Source organism: Hippoglossus hippoglossus, chromosome 21, assembly GCF_009819705.1.
Source record: "Hippoglossus hippoglossus isolate fHipHip1 chromosome 21, fHipHip1.pri, whole genome shotgun sequence".
Taxonomy (NCBI): domain Eukaryota; kingdom Metazoa; phylum Chordata; class Actinopteri; order Pleuronectiformes; family Pleuronectidae; genus Hippoglossus; species Hippoglossus hippoglossus.
Window position 1 is genome coordinate 17,073,697 of NC_047171.1, and position 6,150 is coordinate 17,079,846.

The window sequence follows — 6,150 nt, forward strand, 5'->3', positions numbered from 1 at the left end:
TTTTGTTATGTTTTTTGTATGGGCATTGTTCCAGAGGTTTGGTTTTTATTTGGTGTGGTTTGGTGAGGTCATCTTGTGTGTTGGTGGCCAACGATGGTGTCATTTGATTTTATTTCATATTAGAAAATCGAAATCACTGCGGTAATAGAGCAGGAGGGTGTGCCCGCCTTCCGTCTCACCGTGTTAAATGTTACTGTTGGACAAGGACTGGCAGCAACAAGTGGCTGTGCACTGACCCAGTTTGGACAAGTTACCAGTATGAAGTCAGTGTCACTTCAGCGCAGGGCAACATGGGTGAAAAATGGAAAACACAGAATGAGGGAGGAAACCATTACTGCACGCTGACTGACTGACATGCAGTGTTTTCGTGCCGGAGCATAATTTGGGTCGAGGAGCGAGGAACAGATGAGAAGTTCCATTAATGTCAGTTGTTCTTGACCAGGTGCGTTGAAGCTTGTCCATGTGAGAGAAGCATCTGATCCCAGCGACAGACACTCAAGTCGCTGCCAATTCACTGGGTGTGTAATATATGGTAAAGTCATTCCCCTGCAATCATTCTTTCAAATGAAAATGAATCCAACTTCTTCCATCCTGTCTCTACAGTCATACAAAAAACGCTCAGAGCAACATGATGAATGTAACTCATAGAGCAACCATTATATTGTAATTTAAACTGCACCGTCATTTAGTGATATCAAAAGTTGTATTTCTGCTTGGTAGTTTCATTTTAAACGCATACAGTAAATCTTGTGTAAACTAGTAACAGATGTAGGGCCTATATATAGTATACATCATTTCCTGTCACGTCAAGTCAAAGCTTATTTATATAGCATGTTTAAGACAGCAACAGTTTACCAACGAGCTTTAAAAAAAAAGAAAATAAAAGAAGACAAATATGTATATATATATATATATATATATATATAAAAACAGAATAAATACAAAATAAAGATAGCATCAAACATTTCCCTCTGAAAAGTAGTGTGGTATAAAAGTACTCTGGTATTAAGTGGAAATACTCAATGTAAATTTACTCAATTTCCTAAATGAGTGAAACAGCGCCACCCCTGGTCATACGCAACATTGCAGTTTTCACATATGCATATATTTTCAGGGTTCTTATATTTTAAATGATTAATTATATTTAATAAAAATGACCCATTGACTCATGTGACCCACTTACTATAAACAAATACCTACTTGTATTGATACCCTACATATACAGGACACACCTCTTTTTATTTGATTTTAGTATTTATCCAATTCAGTATTGGTTTTGAGTCCGTGGGTCACATGCCATGGAAGCTATGTTTTTTTTAAAAATATATTCATATAAAATATAAGAAGCATTCAAATCTAGTAAAAAGAGGTGTGTCCTGTCTATAGGTTATGTCTGAGTAACAGTCCAAAATCCAATGGAAATAAAGGAATGGAGCAAATACTCACAATTCAAAGGCTTTAACGCTCTACTTTTTTTGCTATTGCCGATATATCCTATATATGTAAAGTTCACACATATATATATATATATATGTGAACTTTACATTAAGAATTTGGGAACCATGATGTGCATTTTTTAGACGATTAAATCAACGATTAAAGGAAACAAAAGTCAGTTTTAGGATATATCGGCAATAGCAAAAATCTAAAAGGTGTTGATTAATTGAGTAGAGAGTTAAATCCTTTGAGTATTTGCTCCATTCCTTTATTTCCATTGGATTTTGGACTGTTACTCAGACATAACATAACATTTAAAGACGTCACCCTGGACCTTGGAAAACCGTAGAAACTCTTCTGAGCGAAGAAGGTGTGGTGAGTTTGCTGTTTTGGACGTGTTTGACGTGGTCCAACCACCAGAGGGCCGTGTATCTGTCTACTTTTGGCTTCATCAATCTCAACTCAAATAAATTATGTTTTCATTTGAAATGAGCCTTGAAATGTATATATCACATATCAGGGAATTGGAGGCATTCAAGACAATTTTAACCTTTACGTTGTAATTCCAGTGTTCGTGAGTGAGAAAGTTTAGAAATCTGTTTGGAGACACTGATCGCAGATTGAATAATGTTGTGGTGGATGTGACGTCTGGCAGAAGCACATCAATTTTGCACATTAAATACCTGATTGTATGAGATTTCTACTCGTAAGGCAATAAATCAGAGGATAATGTAAGTGAGCAGCTCTTTCCCCAACATGTAATTATACTGATAAGCCTGCAGAGGTGTTACTTGATATCTCACTAAGTCTGCAGCTCGTTCCTTTGTGTGTTTGCAGAACCTTGTTAAGAGTCTTATAAAAGTCTACTGATTTATGAGCAGATAAATGACAGAGTGAGCAGGAAGTGTAACCCTAGCCCTCACCAGCTGGCTGTGAAAGGCTGCATGTAGTTGTCTGAAGGAACTTTGTTATATATACCTGTGAGTTTCCATTCACAGGAGTAGTTTGCTACTGGCAAAATCTGGTATCTCTGAATGTGACCATATTTACAAGTACTTTTTTTTAATTCTGTGCAAAGAGCAGCTTGCCGGGGATTTCTTTTGTTCTTGTAACTATATTAGGGGAAATCATTCTGAAACCGAGACCAAAACCACGATAAAAACACCATTTCTTAGAACTCCCAGGCAGAGGCTTGCCAAGTTTAAAGGGATAGTTCACCCAAAAATGATATTTCACTCATTATCTACTCACCACTATGCAGATGGAGGGGTGGGCGAAGTGTTTGAGTTCACAGAACACCTTTGGAGTTTCAGGGGTAAACGTCTTCAAACGTAAAAAAAACTAAACAGAAACATCTCCATACTGCTCCTGCGGTGTCACCAAGTGTCCGTAAGAATTAAAATTCGACTCAAAACGGCGTCCGCTGTAACTGATGCCAGACGTGGCTCGGGAAAAGGATATCTGAGGACATTTGGTCTAAAAATATGGTGTAAATTACGCATTACGTGTTTTTTTTTTTTACGTTTGAAGAAGTTACCCCAGTTACTTGAATTCTTTTGGATTTGGCTGCAACGCTGTTTTTTAAGTGTTTTGTTGACTCAAACACTTCACCCCCCCCCCCCCCCCCCCCCCCCCCCCCCCCCCATCTGCATAGTGGTGAGGAGATAATGAGCTCATTTTCATTTTTTGGGGATTCCCTTTAAAGTCTCCACTTGGTTTTGTGTGGGTGTGTGTTGGAGTGAGGAGGATGCGAACGAACATGTTGGAGGGAGAAAGGTTGAGAAAAAGAACATGTCGCTGGATTACTTCTCTTTTTTCGGCCCACGTCATCAGTCGATCAGTGCAAGAGTTCACTGGCTGATACGAGAGTCCAAGTCTTAGTCCTGCTGGCCTGAACATTGCGTCAGACTCATCAATCATCAATATGTTTTCTTGTGAATTATTTGTATAATAATTTATATAATTTATATGTTTTGTTATGTTTTTGTTATCAACCTGCAACTTTCCTGTTTCGGTTCACTCTGGCTTCTCCTATTAGCAGTGTTCCAAACGTAGCTGACAGCTGTTCTCAGTGGTGTTACTCATATTTCCCATTGAAGGATTATTTGTTGAATGTCGGAATAAGCAACTGAGTTCACCATAGCAACATTTGAAGGTGATAATAAATCAATGTTGTTTTTACAGCTTTTTGCACTGCCACCAAAAAATAATTTAATGAAGCTTTAACAATACACATATAAAATCAAGTTTAACTGCGACAGAACCGTGACGTTATGGTTTATGCCAAGATTTCATTGAAATGGAAAAAACAATCTCCAGAATTTATGATATTTTGATAAATCAATACAGAAATAGTGGGCACAGTCATGAAAAATGGTTTCCCATGTTCCCCCCCGAGGAGAACAAGTGCTTTAGAGAGCAGATACACGTGTATACTGTAGCAGACGAAATGATTAACCTTGCTATGGAGGCTATGTTTTCATCCCTGTCCGTTTGATTGTCCTGGACAGATTTCCACAAAACTTAAATCTTTTTTTTCAACATTTACTTAATTTCTCAGAGAATAATTCATGTATCTTGATGAAATTAGACACATTTAGGGGACTGATATTTCTGAGTGTGTGGAATTTGGTGCAGATCCAAATAAATATCTTGATAATGGATTTAAATGTGGTTGCATAAGGGGAATGTGGGGCTCTACCTTCTCGTATTGAAATATAAATTCAGTTTGACCTTAATGGTAATTCCTAATACTCTTTTGCACGGAAAGGATTTTTAGAACATTAATTATAACTTTATTGGCCTCTGAACTTGAGCTATGGAATATTTAGACATCCTATAGTGCATCATTTTAATTATAGTTGCAGCCAACTGAGGCAGTTTAACATCCACACAGCGCTACAGACCTGTGTTGATATACATTTACCCTAACAGGGTTTGATTTCAGCTTGCCATTGCATCAGCCCATTTTTCAGCCTGCCTCTATTTCTCATCCCCAAATCCCACTTGAAGCATAATTTAAGTGTTTTGGCAATTAAAAATGATGTATGGCAGTTTGTGATGGTTAGATTCCTTTCTCTTGCTTGGCGTTGGCTGCAGAGGGCTTCTTGCTTTGTCACTCTAAGGCCTGGTGGTTTGTGAGGTAACCTCTCTGAGGTTGATTTATACCGCACAGATGTTCTGGGATGAGCAGTTTTCCTGTTGGGAAGTAGTGTGCGTGTCTCTGTGGAGAATGTGACGCCATTAGCTGTGATACCGAGTCGTCCAAAGGAGTCTGCCGGGGAAACACTTAGGGTCCTGTGGTGCTATAATAAAAAGGGCTTTTCAACTCTTTTTTTCCCTTTGAGAGATTTTGGTTTCATTCTTTGTCCATCAGTCAGAAGAAGCTGATGAGTTGTGTTGTATTTTTTTTACTTTAAAGTTTTTTGGTCATACTTTTGCAGGATTATGCAAAAACTACTGATTGGATTTCCATAAAACTTGATGGAAGGATGTGACATGGGCAAAGAAAGATTCCATAAAATGTTGGTGCGGATCCATGATTTTAAAAAACTTTCTTTAACATTATGTTTTTCAAATTTGCATTCGGACTATGTCCATCTCTTCCAGTAGCAAAAGATAAACGTTTCAACAAGTTATCTCTTACTCTTTCTCAACGTCTCAATACATCACTTTTAGACATTTCACCATTTATTAGCCATTTGACTCGTTACTACTAGCTATCAGTTTTAGCCATTTATCGATTCAATTATTATTTATTTGGTATTAGGTATAGCTATTATAGCTGTTTATGTAGCTTACTATAATATTTATATATATCTATATATATACATATATAGATATATATAAAAATAAAAAAACAACAACTGCAAAAGTAAACCTAGTTGAGTTACTGCTACTCTAGACTTACTCATCAAACAGTTGTTGTGTCTATCACCTTCCAGGAAGTTGTTTCTTCTTCATTCGATTAATTGAAATAACTTCCCATGCGGGAGGACGTGTTTCAAGATATAATGTGAGCTTCTGTATGCTGCAGCTCAGATTTATCTTAAAACATAAAGTTTATAATCACAACCAGCTCTTATTTTCATCCTGCTTTAATTAGGGGAAGATTCAAACCAGATTCTTTGGCAGCAACACTAACCATTGGCCCTTTATCAGCTAGTATCAGTTACATATTTGGCAACAACAATCAGTCTGTTTTGGTGATAGTTGTTGTGTTGTATAAAGACACCAACCACAGTAATAAGCAGAGGAAGAAAAAGAAAAAAACTTTGATGCAACGAGGCATTTTTCCCCACTGGAATACAAAATGCAAAATTAGTCTCACATTTTTTTCATTTATCCTCCTTTGCTTTTATGTGGGTGGAGCATTCACCCCTGGACTTGATGTGTCACCGCACTGGAGCTGCTACATGTGAGTGTGAAAAACATGATCTCAGCCGTCTCGCTCCAGACCTTCTGTCAGCGGAGCAGGGGGAGCAAACAACTGCTCACGTGTATGAAAATGTTGTGCTTATAGCTTGGCTTATAGTGAGTGACAGGTACTATGCTTTTTCTGGATTGGTAAGAGGCTGCTCACATATCCACTGAGCTCACACACTGTTGGCATTTACACTGGCTTTTAGTGACTCGATTAATATTTACTTGTTCATAATAAATAAATGTGCTCATTGGTTATGGGATTAGGATTTCACAGTATTGGTTTTGCGA